This window comes from Sphaerodactylus townsendi, linkage group LG10 (genome assembly GCF_021028975.2).
Source record: "Sphaerodactylus townsendi isolate TG3544 linkage group LG10, MPM_Stown_v2.3, whole genome shotgun sequence".
Lineage (NCBI taxonomy): Eukaryota > Metazoa > Chordata > Lepidosauria > Squamata > Sphaerodactylidae > Sphaerodactylus > Sphaerodactylus townsendi.
The window spans coordinates 8,544,552-8,568,970 of NC_059434.1; the positions used below are offsets into that span (position 1 = coordinate 8,544,552).

Consider the following 24,419-nt stretch of genomic DNA (forward strand, 5'->3'; position numbering starts at 1 on the left):
CGAACGGGGAAGCGAGGTCGGAAAACGGTGGGGGAAGCGAGATCGGAAAACGGCGGCTTCGCAGCAGCTGCGTCCCCTGTGCGAACAGCTCCCTGGGGACGGCATTTTTGCCATCTCCAGGGCGCTGTTAATGGCCTGTGCGGAAAGAGTCTCTTTCTCTTTCACAGATGTCTGTGCTTAGCATTTCCCTTACTTTAAATTTATACCTGTCAGTCCTTAATTATATTATTATTTGTATTATATTATTTTTGTTGCATGGTTATTGGGAACCATGGCTACATATGTAGATAAAAATAGTGCTGCAAGAAGGATTAAGCATGGATTATGAACACAGATATGAACATGTATAAATATTTATTGAATAAATATTCAAAGGTGTCCATTTTTATATTTTACCTAAAATAGATAAATAGGGTTTTCCAACTTCTGGTTGAGACCAGTGGTCCATCAAGTCCACAATCTGATTTCTCACAATGGTCAACTAGTTAAACTGGATGATTTACAAATAGAATAATATAGAGAATTAATGGACATTTGCTTGGTGGGAAAAATGATTGCAGTAAAGGAAGGCAAATTATTCCCTTTATAAAGATTCTTGTTATAACAGCAGCAAAAGTTGTTGGAGAAATTTATCACACTAGAATCCATAGTACTTTGTTTTACGATAGCAGATTATAATGTATGAATGTTAATAAAGCGAGTACTGTCTTATATTCAGTTGAGTCGGAATTAAGAAAGGCTGCTAGGGAGCCATGTGGCATAGTGGTTAAGTGCTTGTTCAAAGAGGTCTGTTTCTGATGCCTCTTTAAGATTTGTCTGAAATGGGGCAAGACATTGTTGTTAAACAACTTGCAGACATGGCCTGCAACAGCTTTGTCCGGGTGATTTTTCTCCACAAACCCCTGCACCTTACTGCAAATCGACGAAAACCGAGGTAAATCGATGAAAACCGAGACAAATTTGTCACTCAAAAAATCGATGAAAACCGAAACTGATGAAACCGGAGGCAATGAAAACCGAGGTTCCACGGGCAATGAAAACCGAGGTTCCACTCACACGGTCAGGAGTTCAAGCCCCCTGTGGGTCGGATATCCTGGCAGTTGGCTCATGGTCAACTCAGACATCCATCCATTTCTTGGTTGGTAGGGGGTAAAGCTAGGGGGGTAAAGCTAGGGGGGTAAAGAATAGTCGGGGAAAGCAATGGCAAACTACCCCACAAAAACGGCTTGCCTATAAAACCACTGCTTGCAGCAGTATCCCAGGGTCGGATAAGACTGAAGGGGAAACTTTACCTTTATTAGATGAAGCTAGTTGGACGTTTACAAAGGAGATGGGGCTTTTTAAACAGGGTACAGAATCAGTTGGCTGCACTTTCTCTGGACTGTTTTACTTCAGGAACAGAGAGGGTCCTCTACATTTGAATGCTCCTCCACCAAACAGCAATGACAACTGCTGTGGAGAGGGCTTTCTTCTTGACATTCTTGTTTTCCAGATCCAGGAAATCCTTTTCATAAGGAGCGAGGAATGCCAAGGCCATGCCCAAACTCCCTGGGAAGCTGTTAAGGAGGTGGGGTCCAGAAGGGGAAGTTATCACTGGAGCTTTGATGTCACTTGCAGAAAATTCCCCATCTGGAATTGACAACTCGGAGGTGAACAGACCCTGAGCAGTTTTCCCAATCTGTAATGTCCTTGAAGGGCTGCTGTGCACCTCACATGGGTGAAAATATCCGAATCCATCCGAATCCATGCAGATTCGGTCAAAATCCAGATTCGGACCATCCAAATCTCCAACTCTAATGTGTATCCATAGATAGCAGTAATTGAGATATGCCAAGTTAAAATATTAGGGTAGATAATTCTCTGCGAAGCAAGTGACTGTCAAAAATGCTAAGCAGAATAATTAATAAGAATCCCCCTAAGCTCTGGGATGAACTGATTGGGGTGTGTGGGGAGGCATATACTGCTGGTTGTCCTTCCCGGCATGTGCTCAAAGTGAAAAGAAAAACACTCCTGTCATACTTCATCAATGTGTTTTTCTATCCATCCGGGGAAAATGACACATCTGCTTCTCCTCCTAAAGGAGACGAGAAATCTATTAAATCTGGCACCAAAAGGTCTCCGAACGGCTGACCTGTGCTTTGAATTCAGAATTAATAATTAGTATGCCATTTCTGGGGGGGGAATTGAAACATTCATGTGCACGCTCATATTTCTTGTGTGTAAAATAAGCAAAACAGCCCAGTTCCGAATCACAGAGGACATAATGCTCTGCCCTGGGTTTCATGTGTGTTAGAGTTGGTTTTCAAGGCCCTCACAGAGCATTCGAAAATAGAAAGTATGTGCTAACTTAACTTCCTTCATCAGTAAATAAGAATTCTACCCATAGAATCAAGAATACTTTTGTACAATCTGAGTTCCAGCATCTCTCATTAGAAATTAGACACCCCCCCCCCCCGATTTGCTATTACATTGGAAAACCAAGCAAGCATATCCACAGCTAGTCAGGGGCGGAGTGAGGGGAAACTGCGCCCGGAGCACGCACGCACCCTGCGCCCCTGCTGCAGAGCTGCCCGCCCATGCCCTGGAACACCCCGGCCATGCCCCTTCCACGGTGCACGGCCAGGGCGTTGTGCCTCCCCGTCCCGTTGGCGCTACGCCACTGCAGCTAGTGGAAATTCAACTTCTAACAATTATAGGGTTGCCAACTCTGGGTTGAGAAATTCAGAAACCTTGGAGTAGAGCCTGAGAAGGGGATGGTTTGGGAAGGGGAGGGACCTCAGCAGGTAAAAATAGCATAAAGTCCACACTTCAAAGCAGCCATTTTCTCCAGGTGAACTGATCTCTGTAGTGAGGACAGCAGTTGTAATTCCAGGAGACATCCAGGCCCACTTGGAGGTTGGCAACTCTAAGCAATGGGATTTTTTTAAAAAATAAAAGTCCTATACAACCTCAATCACTGGACCAATGGCCTGGGAAGACTCACTGCAAACACTGAATCTATATCTTATATATTTTTGGTTGTTGTAGTATTTTTGATTTCTAAATATGGCTATTCAGGTTATGCCTGGGTCAAATACAGACTGCTGGGTTAATATTTTTAAATATTGTGTTGTCTTCGCGGCAATTAGGATGTTATGGATTACAGTTCTTACCCATCCCCTGCCAGTATCATGCTGGCAGAGGATGATGGGAACTGTAGTCCATAACATCTGGAGGGCTGCGAGTTTGACATCTGTGCTTTAAACCCATATTTTAGAATACTGGTAGTTTGATCAGGAATGACAGGTAGGATCCTGTGGTTTATATTGTGTTGGCTCTTTCAAAAGATATGGAAGGTGGTGGTATAGAAAGGATCTTTCACTCATTTGCCGTTCCTGTCTCCATTACATATTTTATGTTAGATCTTTGAATATTACTGAATTTTCAGTGTTTGTAGGCCAGCCGTCTAAGGGGTGACAGCTTCCTGCTTTGTTATTAATAAAAAATAAAAAATATGAATAACAGTTATATTTAGTATCAATCAGGTCTTGCTAACCGAGAAAGTTGTTCTTACAATGTGCTCATAAAATAATTATATCACAAGCCCACAAGTTACAGTTTCTTAATAGCTGGAGTTCTTATTTTCAGCATGAGGGGTGTTTTAGAAGGTATTTTTTTTAATCGCTAAATTTTGCTGTGAATTGAGGAGATGAGGAAAAATGAACATGGGATTTTGATGGAGAATTGCCTGAACTAACTTGCGAAGTTCATTTCCCCCCCACTTTTCTAAATAGGCTCTCAGCGGTATTTGTAGAAACTGAAATAATTTATTGGTAGCGGAAAAGTGCCATTTATAAACTGACAAATAGAAGGATAGATGCCAGTGCAGTTTGTTTATCAGTAAGACTGAAGACTACACCTGAATAAATCTATACTGTAAATTTTGTTACCTGTAGAAGTTTGTTTGGCAAATTAATACATAGTGCAGGTTTTTGTGACCTTTTACATAGAAGTTTCATGTGAATTCTGTATTGAAAACTCTTCTGAAATATTTCTGTCAAGGAACTATGGTTATATGGGTTTAGTGAAATGGCTGCCATCCTATGAACAGGTTTGTATTCATCTTTCTAACTTATAGCTGTTATGAACTATATTTATATATGTTTGCCATAATGTATATAAGTGATAACACTGAGAATAACAGCCTCAATTTTTTTGAGAACTTGTAACAGACAAATTTTTTTTTAAAAAAAGGACAGAGCCATTTAGGATATAGGACTGGCTGTTCATTGAGAAACTCTGTAATATGTACACAAATAACTAATGTTCTTGGATGTGCTCAAGATCGAAAATTGAAAACAAATCCAGGCCTTGATTGTTCTAGAACAGGGGTCTGCAACCTGCAGTGTAGTCTTGACCCACGAGGCCCCAAGGAAGAGATGAGACGTGGAGATTTTATCTGGTGGAGAGAGCCAGCAGCAGGAAGCGCGGGATCCCGTGATCCTGGCAACTCTGCCGTGTGCTCGCCCCTCACACCTTTTATTAGGGTTTCAATGGGGGCGTGTAAAGGGGTCGGGCAGGCGAGAGAACGGGAGGTCGGGAGAGCGGGAGGATCGGGAGATCATCATCATGTGGAGTGCATGATCTCACTCAGGCTGCTACGTGCGGGAGGAAGAATCCGTGTCTAGGTCTAATCCCCACCTGAGGGCAGGAGCCCTTTTGTCCCTTTGTATGGGACACCTGGTGACCGCGAGTCAGGCAGTTCATGACCCGTGACTCATGGGGGATCGGGGGTTGGGGATGCGTGTGCGCTTCAGAAGGCCCCGGAATGCACCGGCATGCCTGGCGCCTCTTCTAATGTTCTGCTAAGGTTCTCAAGTGTCCTACATCGCGGCTCTCCAGATGTTCATGAACTACAATTCCTATCAATTCCCAATTGGACATGCTGACAGGGGCTGATGGGAATTGTAGTTCATGAACATCTGGAGAGCCGCAGGTTGCAGACCCCTGTTCTAGAAGAGTGGAGTGTTGGATTGAGAGTCTTTAGGTGGGGCCTGGAGTTCTCCTGGAATTATAACTGACTCCAGACAAGGGACGTATTTACAGAAAATGGCACCCAGGGCAAGCACTGAAATTGCACCTCCCCAAATCCAACAGGTCTTCCGCATCCTGGAAGACCAGACCTCCAGAAGCCATGCTTTCATGCTTTCTCCATGCTTTCAACCATGGGTAGATCAACTCTCCAGTCTTTAAGAAGAACTGAACTATTACTTTCAACTGTGGGTATACCAGTTCTCCAGAGAGGAGTTGGTAGACCTGGTCTCCATGGACTCCACCATGGAGGTCAGGTCTATCCATTACTATCTGTGATTTTCAACCCTGAGTAACCAGCTCTCCAGAGGGCTGGTCTAGCCATGGTTAAGATGAACTCCTTGGCAGTCAGGTCTACCCACTGTTTCTTAACTGTGAATAGGCCAGCCCTCGAGGAGTAGCTGCTTCCTGATTTGGGTAGCTTGAGAACTCCAGGCAGGTAGTGCCTGGGGCTCACAGCCAGGCTTGTCCCATTCTAAATATGCCAGTGCTCCAGACTACAGTTTGCCTGGAGGACAATGGCAGCTCCGGAGGTTAGGCTGTAAAGCAGCACATCCCTTCCGAGCTTTCTCCCCACCTCCAAGACTTCTCCCTTTCTAGAGTCCATTCCCCAAATCTCCAGGAATTTCCTTACCTGAACTTGGCAACCTTAGTTGGAGCAGCTCTTTTGGTAGCATATTTCCCAACCTGCTGTTTTTTTGAAAGGGTGGCACTGGGGAATGGTGGACCCCAGAGGCAACGTGGAGGCTGTGTGAGAAAAGGGCAGTAACAAAACTTCACTCTCTTTTTCCACCAGTGGCAGTGTCTTCCACTAATGGAAAACACAGCCTTTGGTCCCAAAAACAAAGGGGTTTCTTTCAGCTGAATGCAACTTCTCTGCCTCCCCCTTTCTTCTGCAAAACCAAATGTTCCCTAAACTATTGCTACTGGGGGCCAGGACAGTAACAGGCGCAACATGGTTCCTCTATATTTTAATGTGTTGGTAGGCGTCTTCCCCTCCCTTACATGCCATCCCTCCCACCCTCCCCTTCCCTTGCATGCCACCCCTCCACTAGGGTGGGTGGGCCATGTCCGGATGCTGGGCCTCCTTCCTCCCCTGCATGCCACCCCTCCCTCAGTCCCCTCCCCTCCCTCCCCTCCCTTGCATGCCACCTCTCACTCCTTCCCTTTGGGGATGAGGTGGTCTACGAAATCCAATATAATAATATTGGCCTTATGTATCTTCTTAATTATTGTTTCTGCTATTTTTAAAATGGCTTTTAAAGTCTGATGTTTTACCCTGTTATAACTCGATAATTGAAATCCACTAAGCTGTTCTAAAGGTGTGAATAGTCGTGTTTTACTGTTACATATTTAAGGTTTCTTTCACTTTTGTGAGATATTTTGAGAACCTTCTTCTCCCCAGAATAGACACTTTGTAAGGCAGGTGGGGCTGAGAGAATTCAGAGAGAACTGTGACTAGCCCAAGGTCATCCAGCTGCCTCATGTGTTAGAGTGGGGAAATAAATCCAGTTCACCGGGTAAAAGTCCATTGTTCATGTGGAGGAGTGGGGAATCAAACCTGGCTCTCCAAATTAGAGTCCACTGCTCTTAATCAATACACCATAAATAATGGCAACTACATACCTTGGAAATATTAGAAATAAATAATAAATAATAAATATTGTAAGATCTGGTTGTGTCAGGATCACATCCAAGTGACTACTGTCACTTTTTATCTACTGTAGAAGGAGGAAGAAACAGCTAACAAACCACTGATGTTGGAAATGTTTTCTAACTCTTTTATGATGCTGGCAGAAGATGTCCATTTTCTCTCTTCCCTTCTCCCCAGTTTTCTAATTTTAATGCACACTAAACATGCTGATGGTTCTTCCTTATTTTGCTTCTCGGTATCATCGGCCTTGTGGATTTAAGTGCTTATGTTGTCTTATGTAAACGTTATGGCTGAGACACTAAAATAGAACGAGCAGTAAGACATTAACAAAAGAGGAACTACACCACTGAAAGTTTACAACCACCAATCTCATAAAGCAATACTTGGAGGAACGCCTGCACCCGCATGTACCTGTCCAGGCACTGAGATGACAGGGGAGGAACTTCTAGTGGTACCTCCCCTCACAAGATGATGGGGGTGAAAGCACGTGAGAGGGCTTTCTCTGTGGCCCTTTCCGCACGGGCCAATAACAGCGCCCCAGGGACAGCAAAACCGCCATCCCGAGGGAGCTGTTCGCATGGGGGGTGCAGCTGCATCGCAGCCGTGCCTCTCTCGTTCCCCCCCCAGCAGCGCAAAGCCGCTGTTTCCCAACCTCACTCCCTGAGCGAGGTTTTTGGGAAACAACGGCTTCCAACTGCTGCCGTGCGAATGGCAGCGGCTGGAAGGCGCCATTCCCCCCCTTTCCCAAATGCCTTACCGTGTCCTCCGGCCTCTGGCATGTCGCACAGGCCAGGGGACACGCCCCCCTGCCCTGCAACTTCCGAGCTGTCGCGCAGGGCAGGGGTGTGTGTCCCCTGGCCTGTGCGATGTGCCGGAGGCCAGAGGACATGGTAAGGCGTTTGGGGGACGGTGCAACCTGCAAGGAGGCTGTGCCGTCTTCCCCACCGAAACCGGGACCGTTCGTGCGAAAGTCATGTACGCCAACCCAACCCCCAGCGTGGCCATGTGGAAATGGCCTGTGATTGCTCCCAGGGTCCCCTCAGAGATCTGCCATGCACCCACCTCAAAGGTAGAGAAAGGCAGAGTAAAAAAAATCCCCAAGTCGTCTTCTCCTTCATTGTTTGCCCTTGCTCTGCTGAACTTTCAATCTTGAAGAAATGGGGGCGGGGGGACAAAAAGCACTGGTGTTTCAATATCACATTCAGGAGAAGACTTGGATGTGGCACCCTTCCCGCTGTGATGCTCTAGGACAGGGTTCCCTAACCCTTTTTGGTCTTGGAATTCTGACACAAGATGAGGGGGGCACAACCACAAAGTGGATACTGCACAATATGGAGCCAACCACATAATGGCTGCCACAAGAGGTGGAGTTAGCCACGGAATGACCATTTTGGCTGCCATTTTGAGGGATGTGCGCAGGGAAGGAGGAATGGGAGATATTCTGCCCCACCTGTTGCTACTGCATGAGGCAGGAAGCTGGAGGTAGAGGGGATGCTGCACTTGATTGAGGAGGAATGGGAACTGTCGACACCACTGCGAAAACCAGACAGGTGAAGGTAGACTAGAAGAAGGCAGGCATACAAAAACCAGGCAGCTGGTGATGGCTGTGCCATAAATCGGCACGGAGGTGTGGAGCGTGGTTGCAGGAGTTAATGCCACTGAGCTGAGGGGGAGAGATGGGATATTTCCCCCATTTGTAGATTCTTCATGCCAAACTTCAACCTAGTATGATGAATAGCCTAGAATTTTGCAACAAATAGAATTTTCAGGCTGGAGCCCATTGATTCGTAGGGTTGCCGTGCATTGGAAAGGACTTGATAGCACTTAACACACACGCGTGCACCGTCTCACCCCATATGTCCCAAGTAGGCCTCTACGGTCGGCAGGGGCCAATTTACTGGTGGTCCCTGGCCCCTCCATGATGCGACTGGCCTCTACCCGGGCCAGGGCTTTTACGGCCCTGGCCCCTGCCTGGTGGAACACCCTTCCATCAGATGTGCGGGCCCTGCGGGACCTTGGAGAATTCTGCGGGGCCTGTAAAATGGTTTTGTTCCACCGGGCTTTTGGTGAGGCCAGTCGCGGACCCCCCCTCTGGGATGCCCCTATGTTGCGTGCCAATGATCGGCACGCCCAATATAACATCTTTGACACTGCTACCCCTGCTCGGTTTTGGGATCGGGCGCCACACAATTTTATACTTATTGTTATGTATATTGTACTGATGCTGCTAGTTTTATGAATTTTGTAAATTGTTTTAACTTGCTCTAATTTATTTTAGTTGGCGTATTGTTGGTTTGGCCATTGTATGTTTGGCCCAGTGTATACCGCCCAGAGCCCTTCGGGGGTGGGCGGTTTATAAATTTGATAAATAAATAAATAAATAAAATGGCAGAACAGCAAAAAAAACCACAGAGCTCAACTATGCAGTCAGTCCCACGGCTCTATGATCTATGATTCAAAAGCAAAACCCTTCGCTCCAAATGGCCAGAAGCAAACTCGTCTTGCACATCTTTTTCTTTCCTTCTAAACTGAAACATATTTAGCAAGATGAAAAATATGAGGCATTCATTAACGTTCCTTCATTAGCAACAATTCGTTGCAATGCCGTGACCAGGCCCACAACATTAACAGCAGGAGAAATGGGATTTCTACACCATAGAAGGGAGAAAAGAGATGTAGGGTGATTACTGTTGTCAGCAACCTACTCCCTGGCCTCAAGAAAGTCATATGTGGTACCATTACAGTCAAGATACCCTGTAGAGATGCAGTATCATCTCTTCAGTGCGTTTTGCCTGCAGACCCAACAGCCATCAAGCCAAGTGTTAAAATTTACAGGAAAAAAAGAAGTCATTATTTTGTTTTGTCTCTCTGTCTCTCTGTCTCTCTCTCTCTACCCCGCCCCCCCTTCCCCATATACTGTGCAGGCAGACTTCTACCACTCTAAATTGTGGTACTAGCAATGCATTATTTGCATGCCACATTCATACTAAATTAGTTACACAATCAAAGCCCGAGATGGGTAGCATTCAGGAGGTTTGCTGCGGTGAGAGAAATAAAGCGACATTAAATTAAAGCACGGAAAATGTGAATTGGCAAACAATTACAGCCCCTGCCAACTTCCCTCCCAAATCTGATAAGAGCAACAAACTACTGTGAGCAGAAGCCACAGTTCTGGAAAGCCCCATGGCTTTAGCTGAAGAGCTCGGCCTTCAGTATTTTAAAATAAGGCCTCCATAGCCTTTTCCTCAGCTACCACAGTGAAGAGAGACTCCTTTGGTACTCTCTTTCAAATCACATTGATTACTGGGTTGTCATAGGCTATTTATGCATGCAGCGTTTACCTCAAAGTGTGTGCTTTGCAGTAGGGCTTTCAACTGTTTTTCTTCTGCTGGGATGTGAATGGAGCTGAGCTAATCTGCCCTTTTGCCCACCCTCCATTTCCTTGTCCTATCTACATCGGGAGGGACTGCTGTTGTGTGAGTGTGGAAAGCTGGGAGAAACTCGGAAACCCAAAGAAAGCAAAACACATGCTAATTCCCTTCACTTTCTCTGAGATGGGGGTGGATTTGCATTTTGCCAGGTTTCAAAAAACTGCAGGGCTTCTTTGATCTGTGGCACAGTGAGTTCAAGAAGGGGGAAAATGTGTGAGCAACCAAGAATCTGACCGGAAAGGAATATATCCTCGCTGCAGGGCAAACCACAAGTGCATAAATGACCATACTAAAAATTTCAAAGACTGTAGGTTGATCTACTGACAAATTCCCAAAGAACAACACCATATAGACCCTCTGAAGATGCCAGCCACAGATGCAGGCGAAACGTCAGGAGAGAATGCTGCTAGAACACGGCCATACAGCCTGGAAACCACACAGCACCCCACAACACCATATAATTTTTCTTAGGATTAACAAAATCGTATCCCAGAATTTTTCATCAAGCTGGATGGTCAGCACAAAACAAAAGCAAACAAACAGACCTGACAAGGAGTAGGAAAATGAGCAGCAATGACAACTTACTCAGTGGCTCAGGAGCCATGAGTGACTCCTTGACAGGTCACTTGTGGCTCTTCTCACCTGTGTTCCCCAATGTAGCACATGAGGTCTTGCCAGCCAACAAGCAGAAGGGCACCAGATGTGCCAGTGTCACATGCAGTGTGACATCTTTTCTAGGGAAAAACAGGAGTGATGTCACAATGCCCTAGTAATCACCAGAACCATTACAGTGAAACCATGGACTTTCTGGTGATTCCTAGAGCAACATGATGTCACTTCCTGTTTTTCTCTGGAAATGATGATAGGCACAATGCCAATGGCTATTTTTAAAAAATCCTGCTACCACTTGGGAGATCTGGCAATCCTAGGCCCCTGCTCTATGTTTCTAGAAGAGATAGCAGATGATGGAAACCTACCTTTGGGGTCACACCAATCATATGATGTCAGTTCCAGAATGGCCCAGAAATTGACATTTTGAGGTAATGCTGTAGATCATTGACAGAAACAATGATGGGCAACTTTATACAGACCAGGAAGTCATCAATGTGCAAGAACAGAAGGGGCTGTGCTATATTCATGGCGTATATATGTATGTAACAGAACAGCCTGCTCATCCCTTATTATTTGTGTGATTTAGTTTGGCCTCATTAGGTGGAATTCTTGGTTTCATTTCCCAGTTCTTGCATGTTAGTAAAAGCTGATGGTTGTAAGAGCTGCTCTCCATGCAAATAAATAACTGTTGCTTTGGCAGTCTGAATGGACTGATGAACCAGTGCCTGAGTGCATGCTATAGCCCAGAGGATACCACAGAGGTGACCTATTTTCAATACTAGTCAGACTAGTGTTGATAACTGTAGCTGGCAGCCCACTGGGAGATCACAGGCCCTCTGGGAGATCCTGGGGACGGGGGACAGTTGTGCTGGCATTGGAGTGATGTGACATGTCACTTTCAGTGCAAAACAAGAAGAGGTGTCACCACATTATGCTGATGCTCTAGGATTTGCCCAAAGCTACATCCTGCTGTAACGGAAGACCTGTCCTCTCTCAACTCATACAGATGCTTCCAGAAATCTCAGAACATTGACCAAGGTAACAGCCTTCCCACCAACCATGAAAGAATCCTTTAACAGCTGCTGAGAACTTAGAAAATATGGGATAAGAAAAGCACACATTCCATATTTTGGGAAGCCAACTTTTTATTCCTAGATTCAAAATGATTTCCTTTATTGGAGTATTATTGCTGTGTTTGTGATAACATAGCCAGTGGCATCTCTGCTATTTCACATCTAAGGGAGAACAGATAGGGTTTCTCAGAGTGTGCAAAAATCTTCATGACTGCCAAGAAGTATTCTGTTTTGCAAAAACATCACAATAATGAAGAACAGTTCAATGAAAAACTCGAAAGAACTGCCAAGAACTAAAAAGAAAGCTACGGCAGGCTTTTATCTTTCTTTGATAAAAGACAATATGTTGTTTGTGTGACAGTCCTTTCCTATTTGTTTTTAGCTTCGTACACCATGAAGACTACTAAACCTTCACAAAACAATATTAAATTAAACATATACTTTTTTTGTTGACCTTTATCCTGGCCATCTTTGTGCAGCTCTTTGACAAACATTTTTGTTCTGACATCTTGTTCAAAATGCCTAAAACAAGATAGAAATATTTACAGGCAATCAGTCAAGCCATTTTAATTGTCACCTTAGGTCAAAAACAATTTGTTCAGAGCCCAGATTTTATCTGATTTTCTGCAAGATGGATTGGAAGGCCAAATTCACAACTGTGATCCCCATATATCTTACCATGTCTACTTTCTGATTTCACTGACTGCATGAGATTGTCCTTGATCCGGCATTGTTTGTTTGTTTTCTGTCATATAGCACTGCCAACTCCAGCTTGGTTTTATCTAGAGATAAGGGGGGCAGTGACTGGACAGAAGAAAGAGATCAGTGAAGATGTGCTGTTATAGATTCCACCCTCCAAAACTGCCATTTTCTCCAGAAGACCTGATTTCCATAGTCTAGTAACCTGTTGTAAAAGCAAAAGAACTCCAGGCTTTAGATTGATCCTAGGTATTAGTATCTTCTTTTGGGTCTGTACCAGAAATGTCCTAGGAAAAGGGCACCTGTAAAATTTGTGACCCTTTGTGACCCAAAAGCAGATCAGCAGGCAGAACATTAAGAAACCAAAAAATGGGTAGCCCCATTCAAGATGCCAGACGGCTGACTGTGGTGCCATTCCCATAGAGTACAGGTGTCAAACTTGTGGCCCTCCAGAAGTTATGGACTACAGTTCCCATCATCCCCCACCAGCATGAAAAAATAAATAAAATTACCAGTACTTCCAAATGTTTGGTGGAAAAAGCTGTGTGGAATTCCAGCTGGAATTTTGGGTGGTGTCTGCTGAACTCTTTTTCTTCCCTGTTATTACACATGTAGCCTTTGAGTCTCGTTCAACAAAAAATAAAAAATGAAGACAACTCTTCTACCGATACCTCTGTTGACTTTCATTTTATGGTAGGAAGGCCCTGGATAATTTGTAATCTAATGAGGTCCATAAACCTAGGACAGTTTTTACAGGTGTTAGCAGGAAGCTGCTTTATTTTGTCAACCATTATAGTTCCATGTCAAAAAACCAACCATATGGTGATAGTCTCTTATATACCATGTTTGTGTGTGTGTGGTGTGGAATGGGCCAATGCCTCCCTCTTCTTCAATAGCTTCACAGATGTAGTTCTGTACAAAAGTTCCACAGGCCCAAACGATCCACAGATATAGTTCTTAAAGCAATTGAGATCCTCCTGCTGATACCCACAAATAAACTCAGGTAGCAACTTAACCAAACTCTCATGTGACAACTATTCAGGAAACCCTGTTTGGAACTGGTAACTGTACTTCAGTCATTATCTAGAGAGCTTGGTTTAATGCTAACTGTTAATCTCAGTTTGCACTTTCAAATAGATAAAGTACACATTTTGAAAAAAATGTTATATCTAAGTGATTACACTTGATGCCAACTTTAAGGTCAAGGAGCAGCTAACGTTACACAATATCCACAGAAAATAATGAATTTTTTATTGATCAGTTTACAGAGATCAGAGAGGGAGTACACCGAGGTTTCCAAAAATTACAAGCCTTTTCCTTCTGTCTTCCATGTTTCCTTTGACTAATAGCCTGCATTTCAGTGGCATCGATGTGTGAATCTGCCTAGAAACAAATTTGCTGTAACTTTAAGGTGAGTTAAAAAGTTTCTGGTATTACTTCAAATGGCATAGACCACTTATAATATCATTAAATCTATTGGCAGTAAGTGTGACATATCTGTCCTTCATTCTCTCCATCATGAACTGTGAAATAATCAAGATTTAGTTACACCTTTTGCTAATATCGAAATGGTTAGTCACTTCAACATTTCCTGTTGAATCACTCAGAGTGAAACTTCTTTATTTGAAAAATCTACCCCGAAGGGAAAAGTCAAACAATTGAAGTAAAATGATTCTGAAGCATGAAGCATTCAAAATGTTTCTTCCTGCTGTTTTCACATAGCTATTATGAGGAATATAAGGCTCATCTCTATTCATTCACTATCAGATTATAATATGTTCAGGAGTGACACAATAAAAAGAATATCTAGAACGGAAGACTTTTTGATGTCTAACAGTTCTCACGGAACCCTTGTATCAAAAGGAATGGCAAAGTTTAAAAGTCTAGGTCATGTTTGAATCCACGCAGATTTCAGAACGGTATTCACAATAGACACAGATATCTACTTAAATCTGATGTGTGTGATGAGACATGTATGAAAGCATATCAGAATTCAAATTTATTTTTCCAGGTTTTTACTCAAAAAATTAAAGGTCGCCGTTTGAATCAGCTGGGGAAAGAATATATGTCAATCTGTTATTGTCTTTGAATAATGATATATAACACTCTGCATTACGTAGTCACTATGTAACCCCGAAATTATTAAAGCTAAAACAAATTTGCCTTCGGCTTATGCAGTGAAGTATTTACTTAGTGATGCATCTTCTGAGATAACCTTTAGGGTTGCTACATATCTAGTGGAAGTAATATCTCAAAGACGGTATTAAAATGTGTCCCTCGATGTATCAATTCATCTAAATTACATTGATTTAATGTCTGAGGCTCAAGTCATTGTGGTAAACATGAGAAGTCGTTCAAATCTGTTTTGATTAACATATGGATATCACAATAGGTCTCCAGAAAGTTTGTGTATAATTTGTCCTAACTTAGTGTGTTGGATTCCTCGTTGTATTGTTGTTTATGATACGAACATGATATATGCAGAATTATTTATGCCTAATAAAGGTTTACTGTACTGTACTGTACTGATATATAACATAATCAATCCCCAGCGGTCTTTTCAGGGCTAAAAACTTAAAACTTCCATTAATACCAATTAAATCACTTTTGGAAACCACAATCTATAACACTTCACATGTTTAGAAACTATTGATGGAACCCTGTCCCAAACTTTCAGATGAAGCATCAGTATGTATATGACTTTATCAAATCTGGATGAACCATACGTGGAGATTGTGTGAAGATATCAAGTGACTTTTCTCAGATTGTCTGTTTTTAAATATTGGACTATTGATGAGTAACATCTGGGTACAGACCCTTCAAGACTCAAATCTCTAGAGATGTGCCAGATCTAAAGCAATGATTCCCTCATAATCAGGCTGACCAGACGTCCCGCTTTTGGCGGGACAGTCCCGCCTTCAAACAACTTGTCCCACGTCCTGCGGGTTATTTAAATTGTCCCGATTTTTGGGAGGCTGCCGCACTGCCTTCTGGGGCGCAAGGCAGTGCGGCAGCCTCCCATGCGTGCGGCCGCAGGAGCACGGCCTTCTGGGGCTTGCCCTGTCACAGGGCGGGAAACGGCAAGCCCCAGAAGGCTGTGCGCTCCTGCGCATGCATGCACATGCGCGCGCATGCACGCGCGGCCGCCTACCCCCATCCTAGTTAACAAAGGTGACAATCTGGTCACCTTACTCATAATCCATCTGATGCAGCTTTGAAATGAGGAAGGGATTGCTATTTAGACTCAGTCTTTTAAGTTAGCTCGTTGTAGTTAATCAATACAAAGGTATAAACTATCATCATTTCCAATTTCACAGACCACTAGTAATGAAACCAGGAAAATATCAGCAAAAAGTTCTGATCCAATTATTACTTAATGCATTAAGTAATGGCTACTGCAAGATGTAATGGCCACTGCAAGATGTAATGTGTTGCCATCAGCTCTCCTGGAGGGAAGATTTAAGAATATAGAACGTTCCAAAAGGGTTTGTTCTTGTGATCTGATTACGGCTGAAACACTTGACCATTCTCTGTTTGTATGCTCTAAATATGATAAGAGACGCCTGAAATATATGAATTCTATTTTCTTGCAATGTTCCCAGTGGCAAGAGTGTTACAAGATACCCAACCTCCTGAACAGCTCTGATGTGCTCTTTTGTGAGACTGTTGCAAATTTTATACTGGAAATTAGTAATTTTAACTGTGCAGCAGTGGCATAGGAGATTAAGAGCTCGTGTATCTAATCTGGAGGAACCGGGTTTGATTCCCAGCTCTGCCGCCTGAGCTGTGGAGGCTTATCTGGGGAATTCAGATTAGCCTGTCCACTCCCACACACGCCAGCTGGGTGACCTTGGGCTAGTCACAGCTTCTTGGAGCTCTCTCAGCCCCACCTACCTCACAGGGTGTTTGTTGTGAGGGTGGGGGAAGGGCAAGGAGATTGTCAGCCCCTTTGAGTCTCCTGCGGGAGAGAAAGGGGGGGATATAAATCCAAACTCTTCTTCTTCTTGTTTTACTCTGAAATTTTTTCCTGTTTTGTATGCCAATAAAGACTTGTTGTTGTTGTCACTTAATGCATTACAATCCCAAGGGCTGAGTAAATTCTGACCTGATTCAAATATCTTTTAACAGAGGTTTTCTTGCAAAATGAAGGCCAAAATTCAGACAGTTATTTCTACCAGAACTGGTTGAGGCTAAGAACTTTTCAGGTCTAATTTGAGGGTTGAATGGGGCTGTACAAACCCTGGTTAACACATATTATTCAATTTAATATGGTCTAATGATAAGAAAATGTTGCTTTTTTTGCCAGCAACAATCCTTTCCATACAAGGCTTTTAATTGGTGACATGAATATATGGCAAGATGGCAGAAAACCAGACTAGAACCCGGCTGTGAGCATTTTCAGATCATTCAGAAATTTGAAATCAAATGCAACCTGATGGAGGGGCATGTTATTTACAATCAACATCCTCAGAACTGGCTGTCCTTTCATGTATCTCAAAGTAAGTGCCAAAAGTCCCTTTTTGATTATTTAGGTTAAGGATTTTTCAAAATCAGGTTGTTTCACATTCTTGGGGCTGAAAAAAACACGGGAGCTGTGATAATAATAACCGCATCTGATTAATCTAATAAATCACATAATTCCCAACGGTTTCGATGAAGCCTGCGTTGGCTCAATTGCATTTCCTACTTTAAAACGCTTAACCTAGAAAGATAAATTTAGCCACCCCAAAATGACAGACAGAACTAACAGTAGAGTTCACTGACTACAACAGTTAGCAAATTAAATTACATCCAACGCGATTTAAATGTGCAAGAACTCCTGGTTGGCCCTGTCCTGAAACGTGCATTGAAGGTTGATCGAAATTTCACTGAACATTTTGGCTGAACCCTGCCTTCTCCAGCCCCCTCCCTCCCCCCGCAATTTTCAGGAATGTCCCAACCCAGAGTTAACAACTCTAATGCAAATCAGAGCCTATTCGTCTCCACTGTTACAGACAAAAGCTGGGGGTAAGCTCGAAAATGGTTCAAGATTCAATTAAATCTTTTGGGAGGGGAGAAAAGTCATAGTTTAATTACTTAGCAGGATCTGAATGCCGTTTCCTCCAGACGACTGCTTGACCCTTTTAATTTACTGGCCTTGCATCGTTACATCCAGCTACTCATTGTTTGGCCAGCATTTCCCCATTTTAGCATAATATTTGCAAGTTAATTAAACACTAATACAAAAGTATGGCTCATATCACCTACAGACCAGAATGTAGGCGGTTCAATTACTTCAAAATTTACAGCTCGTCGAGTTGTGAAGGACGAACAGAAACCTTTTTTTTTTTTAAAAAAAATCCTAAACATCAATTAGCACAGCATGAATACGGCAATAAAGTTCTGAGGATACATTCCATTTAAGTCAGACGGCAAGATAACAGCACTCCCAAATCCTATTAAATATAAACAAAATAGATTGTCTTCCTTACTAAAAAGAACATGAAATCGGAATATACAACATTTGAATATTATACAAGAGGCTATGTTAGTTGGCCTTTCATGGTTGTGAAATGCATGCTCTGAAACAGATGTCCACCGCTTTGTTGAACCTGAGGACACTTCTGAAATTTTGAGAACAGGAACTGCGAGTCACAACAAAATGGTTGCCATGAGGTCCAACCAGTGGTGGGATCCAAAAAATTTAGTAACAGATTCCCATGGTGGTGGGATTCAAACTGCGGCGTAGCGCCAATGGGGCTGGGCAGGGCATGATGGGGGCATGGCCGGGCATTCCAGGGTGGGGCATTCCTGGGCAGGGTTGTGGCAAGGATGCAGCCGCTGCGCCAGTCCTTGGGCGGGAAACGAATGCACACAGGCTCAGGCTGCCACGCACGCCGGTGCACCTCCTGCTAGACCGCTTCAAGTTCTGCGCACTACTGCTGAGAGGGGGGGCGTAACTAAGGCAAAAATCACGTGGCAAAGTCACCCATTAGTAACCCCCTCTCGGCACACACAAATAATTAGTAACCTACTCTCGGGAACCTGTGAGAACCGGCTGGATCCCACCTCTGGGTAAATTACTGTTAATTTCAAACGGACACACCTTTCCTATTTGGATGTCAGCAAGCCATCATGATATACATTAAGGGTAAACAAAAATGGCTGAAATACAGTTTAAGAGACCTGGGTAGTAGTTTTATGATGCATTAGGTTGGGAATAGAATGACAGTTCAGATGTGGTATAATTGCTTATTTTTAAATTATGTACGGCTGGGTATGCGTTCAAAAAAAGGCCTCTCTAAAATGCAGATGATGCTCAAATGCTACAAAAGCCGGTGCACCTCCTGCTAGACTGCTTCAAGTTCTGTATGCTACTGCTGAGGAGCGGAGGAGGGGTGTAACTAAGGCAAAATCACCAGTTAGTAACCCGCTCTCGGCACACACAAATAATTAGTAACCTACTCTCGGGAACCTGTGAGAACCTGCTGGATCCCACCTCTGGGTCCAACCACAAAATGTTAGGAGGTTCCAAGCTAAACATCCTCCTATGAGGGAAGCAGCTGTATTTAAATGAATTCCCCCTTTGGACACAAAGGAAATGGGGAGCAGGGGCCTAGCTTCAGAAAATGATGCCCAGGGAAAGTGCAGAAATTGTGCCCCCCCCCCAACATCCAACCAATCTTTTGGATAACTGTACAATAATATTGGCTTATTTCTCACTTCTTCAAATATTCCCAACACTGAGGCAGTGTTGTTGTTTTTTTGTTAAAGTGCAGAATTAGAAATGGGGACATCCAGATTTGAATCCCCACTTTGCCATAAAACTTGCCAAATGACCTTGATTCTGTGTCAACGGGATGCTAGGTGATTGAGATATCAATCACCCCTCTCCCCTCCTTGGAAGAAATCTATAATGCCCGAAGCCTAAATAAAGCCCAAAATATTCTGAGGGACCCGTCTCATCCAGCACACTCTCTTTTTGAACTGCTACCATCCGGCAGACGATACAGGGCCCTCAGAACTAGGACAGAGAGGCTTAGAGACAGCTTCTACTCTAGAGCTGTGGCTATGCTAAACTCCGCTGCTTCATATTGATGTATTTGGGGCTGTGTAGGGATGGGTGGAGGATGATGATGTATGAGTCTGAAATTGTGTGCATCGAGGAATGCTGCTGTAAATTTCGTTGTGCGTGCACAATGACAATAAAATGCTTATGCTTATGCTTATGAGATATATTCTGAGAACTGTGCTACTGCTTAAAATAACACATTGCTGATGCTAGGAAAATACATGTAACCAGCCTTCTTGGTGTATCCACTGTCATCTGTGCATCTTTCCTTGACCTTTACTTTATGGCTTCACACACTTTGTAGATAGCTAGGCTTCCCCTGGTACCTCTGTCCCATGGGAACTTTGTTACATCCGTTATCTTGTAGGGCAGGAAACCAGGTGGCTTTCTCTTGCTGTCTGTCACCGACCTTGGGGTGCCTTAGCAATAAAAGCTAAATGAGAGGGGGGTTCTCTATGGGGGATAAAGGGGACTGTGAATGCCAGCTTTGTCAGAATTGGCTTTGCCGAGTGTGGTACTTCGATGCCTATTCAATAAACACTACTGATCAATACTTCAGAGCGCATTTATTAGCTCCAGGTTGCAAGACCTAACCTTCTGTCACTCCCTCAGTCTAGCCGACTTCACAGGCTGCTGTGACAATAAACTAGAGTGGAGAGGGACAGATGTTGAGATCAGCCTAATAAGTTGGACCCAACAATCTCGTAATGTTATTTTGAAACAATAAAGGTCATTTCTACCATATTTTATTCAGCTATTTGTCAAACATATCCGCTGAGGCTTAAATATCACCAGATATCACCATGCCTTTTTGGGTCAAAAAAGAAAACCCGAAGAACTCATAAAGCTAGGTGTTCCCCAAAATAAGGCCCCTTCCGCACACGCAAAATAATGCGTTTTCAAACCACTTTCACAACTGTTTGCAAGTGGATTTTGCTATTCCACACAGCTTCAAAGAGCACTGAAAGTGGCTTGAAAGTGCATTATTCTGCATGTACGGAAGACAGAATGGAAAAGTATAGATGGGTTATCAGCTATGGCTTTTGTAGCATTTGAGCCTCATCTACATTTTAGAGAGGCCTTTTTTTGAAAGCATACCCAGCCATACATAATTAAAAAATAAGCAATTACACCACATCTGAACTGTCATTCCATTCCCAACCTAATGTATCACAAAACTATTACCCAGGTCTCTTAAACTGTATTCCAGCCATTCTTGTTTACCCTTAATGTATATCATGATGGCTTGCTGACATCCAAATAGGAAAGGTGTGTCCGTTTAAAATTAACAGTCATTTAACCAGAGGTGGGATCCAGCAGGTTCTCACAGGTTCCCGAGAGTAGGTTACTAATTATTTGTGTGTGCCGAGAGGGGGTTACTAATGGGTGATTTTGCCACGTGATTTTTGCCTTAGTTACACCCCTCCTCTCAGCAGTAGCGTGCAGAACTTGAAGCAGTCTAGCAGGAAATGCACCGGCGTGCATGGCAGCCTGCGCCTGTGTGCATTCGTTTCCCGGCCAAGGACCGGCGCAATGGCTGCGTCCTTGCCACAGCCCTGCCCAGGAATGCCCTGCCCCGGAATGCCCGGCCATGCTCCCGTCGTGCCCTGCCCAGCCCCATTGGCGCTACGCCGCAGTTTGAATCCCACCACCATGGGAACCTGTTACTAAAATTTTTGGATCCCACCACTGCATTTACCTGACCACCAGGGCTGTTTGACAGTGGAATTCACTGCCTCGGGGAGTGGTGGAGTCTCCTTCTTTGGAGGTTTTTAAACAAAGGCTGGATCAGCATATGTCGGGAGTGCTTTGATTGTGTGTTCCTGTATGGCAGGGGGTTGGACTTGATGGCCCTTGTGGCCTCTTCCAACTCTATGATTCTATTCTGTGATTCTACCATTGTATCGTATCAGCTTGCCAAGGACTCAAAGTGTAGCAAATTCTCCTTTGAGTCTTAATTTCCAACAGAATTTTGAGAAGACTTCAACAATAAGACTTGAACATTGCTTGGGAAGTGTTCATCGGGTACACACCATACTCAGACGCAGGATGCTGGGCTTCTGATTCATTCAACTGATCCATTACCTACTTCTTAAAAGTTTTAGTTCACTCCGATGTTCTGGGGGCTTGGATGAGGAGGAAAAGTGGTGGAGTCCTACTGGCTTGACAATTTGAACTAGCAGCATCCCATCTTCCACAAAAAATATCCTCAGCATGAGAAAGTATACAGAAAGGCTGGGCAAAGAATGCTACATTGGTGTGCATTGTTTATGGTATTAGTTAGGGTCTGCAATCTGCGGCTCTCCAGATGTTCATGGACTACAATTCCCATGGGTTTTGTAGTCCATGAACATCTGGAGAGCCGCAGGTTGCAGACCCCCAAGAAGAAGAAGAAGAGGAGGAGGAGGAGGAGTTTGGATTTATATCTCCCCCTTCTCTCCTGTAGGAGCCTCAAAGGGGCTTACAAACTCCTTGCCCTTCCCCCCTTACAACAAACACCCTGTGAGGTGGGTGGGGCTGAGAGAGCTCTGAGAAGCTGTGACTAGCCCAAGGTCACCCAGCTGGCGTGTGTGGGAGTGCACAGGCTAATCTGAATTCCCCAGATAAGCCTCCACAGCTCAGGTGGCAGAGCGGGGAATCAAACCCGGTTCCTCCAGATTAGAATGCACTTGCTCTTAACCACTACGCCACTGCTGCTCCTGCTGCTGAGAGAACTCAGTTTACATGCCCAAAGAGAACAATTGCAGATGGTAGGTGGCAACTGAGTCAAAGAGCTCCAGGTTTGTAGCTGGGTTCTCTTTGGGAGTGCTTTTCTAGACATAAAAGGGAGAAAGAATGGATTTTCCTGAGCTGAACAGACTGATAGATGTCTGTTAGATTTTAGGGGAAAACGTTGCAAACTTGCTGTGAGCAGGTCCCCACTGCGACATCCGGTCTGAATAGCCTACAAAGGTATTTTGTCACTATTAAGTTTGGGCTACGAGTTCAAAACAAGGGGTCTGCAGTAGAGAACCTTTTGAAAATATAAATCGTTAATTAAAAGAAGTCCCTAGGTATCTGACATAGCCCCATAGGAAGCCCCTGCTGTTAGTGGCCTTTTAGGATTCTGTGGAAATATATTTTTAGCTGATGGGAGTTGGGTTTTTTAAATGGATTAATTTCTATTCTCTGCTTTTATATTGCTCTATGTGATTCCTGTAATGTTTATGGTTTAATTTTCTCCCCGCCCCTGCTCCCCAGTGAACGGCCTGGAATAGGTGGGGGACGGATTTAATGTATCTAAAATAGAACAAGGAATTAAAACTATGCAGAGTCCACATCAAGATTGACTATAGATTCTAGATTTGCAGTTGCTTCTTCTATAGTAATAGGACACAAACAAATAACAGCACTTGAAGTGAAAATAGATTATGTGCTCAAAGGACATCTGAAAATACCGTATAAACTCATGTATAAGCCGAGGCACCTAATTTTACTACCAACACCTGGGGAAACGTATTGGCTCCTGTATAAGCCGAAGGTGGGAAGCCGGGAGGCAAAGGGAGCTCCTTATTTGGGCAGTGACTTCCCCTGATGTCATTGCCCAAATAAGGAGCTCCCTCCACCTCCCGGCTGGGTTTGAGGAAGCCCAGGCAGGCTGGCTTTCTGAAACCCAGCCGGGAGGTGGAGGGAGCTCCTTATTTGGGCAATGACATCAGGGGGAGTCACTGCCCAAATAAGGAGCTCCCTCTGCCTCCCAGGGTTTGAGGAAGCCCAGCCAGCGAGGGTTCCCCTTCACCCTCGCAGGAGGGCAGCAATAAGCGGCTTGTGCAGCCACAGGGAGGTCGTCCCAGCCATGCCCCCAGCCTCGGCAGAGGCCTGAAGAGCCGGCTGGTAAGCAGGACTCGTGTATAAGACGAGGGGGCATTTTTCAGTCTTAAAACAGGGCTGAAAAACTGGGCTTATACACGAGTATATACGGTAGCTAATAAATACATACACAGCTTGAGGTTTACAAGGCAGATTTACTTTCTCTGAGTCACAGACTGGTTACAAACTGCTTTATGAATTCACTACATGCAAAATTACCCTTACCTTACTCTGAGCTTTACTTTCTTTCTAGCCAGCAGGAGACTAGGAGGAAGGGAAGGAGTTTGTAAACTGCCTTTAATCTCCTTTCAGGAGAGAAAGGCAGGGTATAAATCCAAACTCCTCTTCTCTTCTTTATTTAAAAAAATATTAAATTTTCCAGAGTTGGGAAGGGGGCATCTAACTCCTTGTTCATTTAGTGTTTGAGAACACAGCTATATCCTAGCATTGATTTATAGTGTTTAAACAACTATATGTGCATATATAACAATATGTATGGCGCTCGGAAAAGTTTGTTTGTTCAGATTATCAGAGAACATATACTGTATATATAAGTCAACCTGAATATAAGTCAAGGCACCTAATTTTACCACAAAAAACTGGGAAAACGTATTGACTCAAGTATAAGACTAGGGTGGGAAATGCAGAGCTACTGGTAAATTTCAAAAATAAAAATAGATGTCAATACAAAATGTTTTTGAATATTTATTTCAAAGAAAAACAGTCTGGTATCAACAATAACTTTAAAAGTTCTGAAGTGGAATATATAACTCTCACAGACTGTATCTCTTCAGAGTTTCATAGGGAAGATGCTCAACAAGATCCCCCTTTTAAAAAGTCCCTACAGGTCCTCCTTCAACAGGGATAGCTTATCATTACACAGTGAAGATGCTTGCGTGGTGATGGCAGCCGCTGCCCCAAAGCAAGTCTTTTTTGCAGGTCTGCAAGCTCAGCTGGACAGAAGTCCCACCTGCTTTCCA

General features: G+C 43.8%; 1 long non-coding RNA gene across 1 annotated transcript in view; it reads left to right on the top strand.

The window, feature by feature from the left end:
- LOC125439990 overlaps positions 1-24,419 on the top strand; it is a 40,796-nt gene that overhangs the window by 10,709 nt on the left and 5,668 nt on the right. The window contains exons 2-4 of the long non-coding RNA XR_007245614.1: positions 1,170-1,310; positions 12,612-12,615; positions 19,636-19,656. This is a non-coding gene — a long non-coding RNA (uncharacterized LOC125439990). The remainder of the gene's footprint in view (positions 1-1,169; positions 1,311-12,611; positions 12,616-19,635; positions 19,657-24,419) is intronic.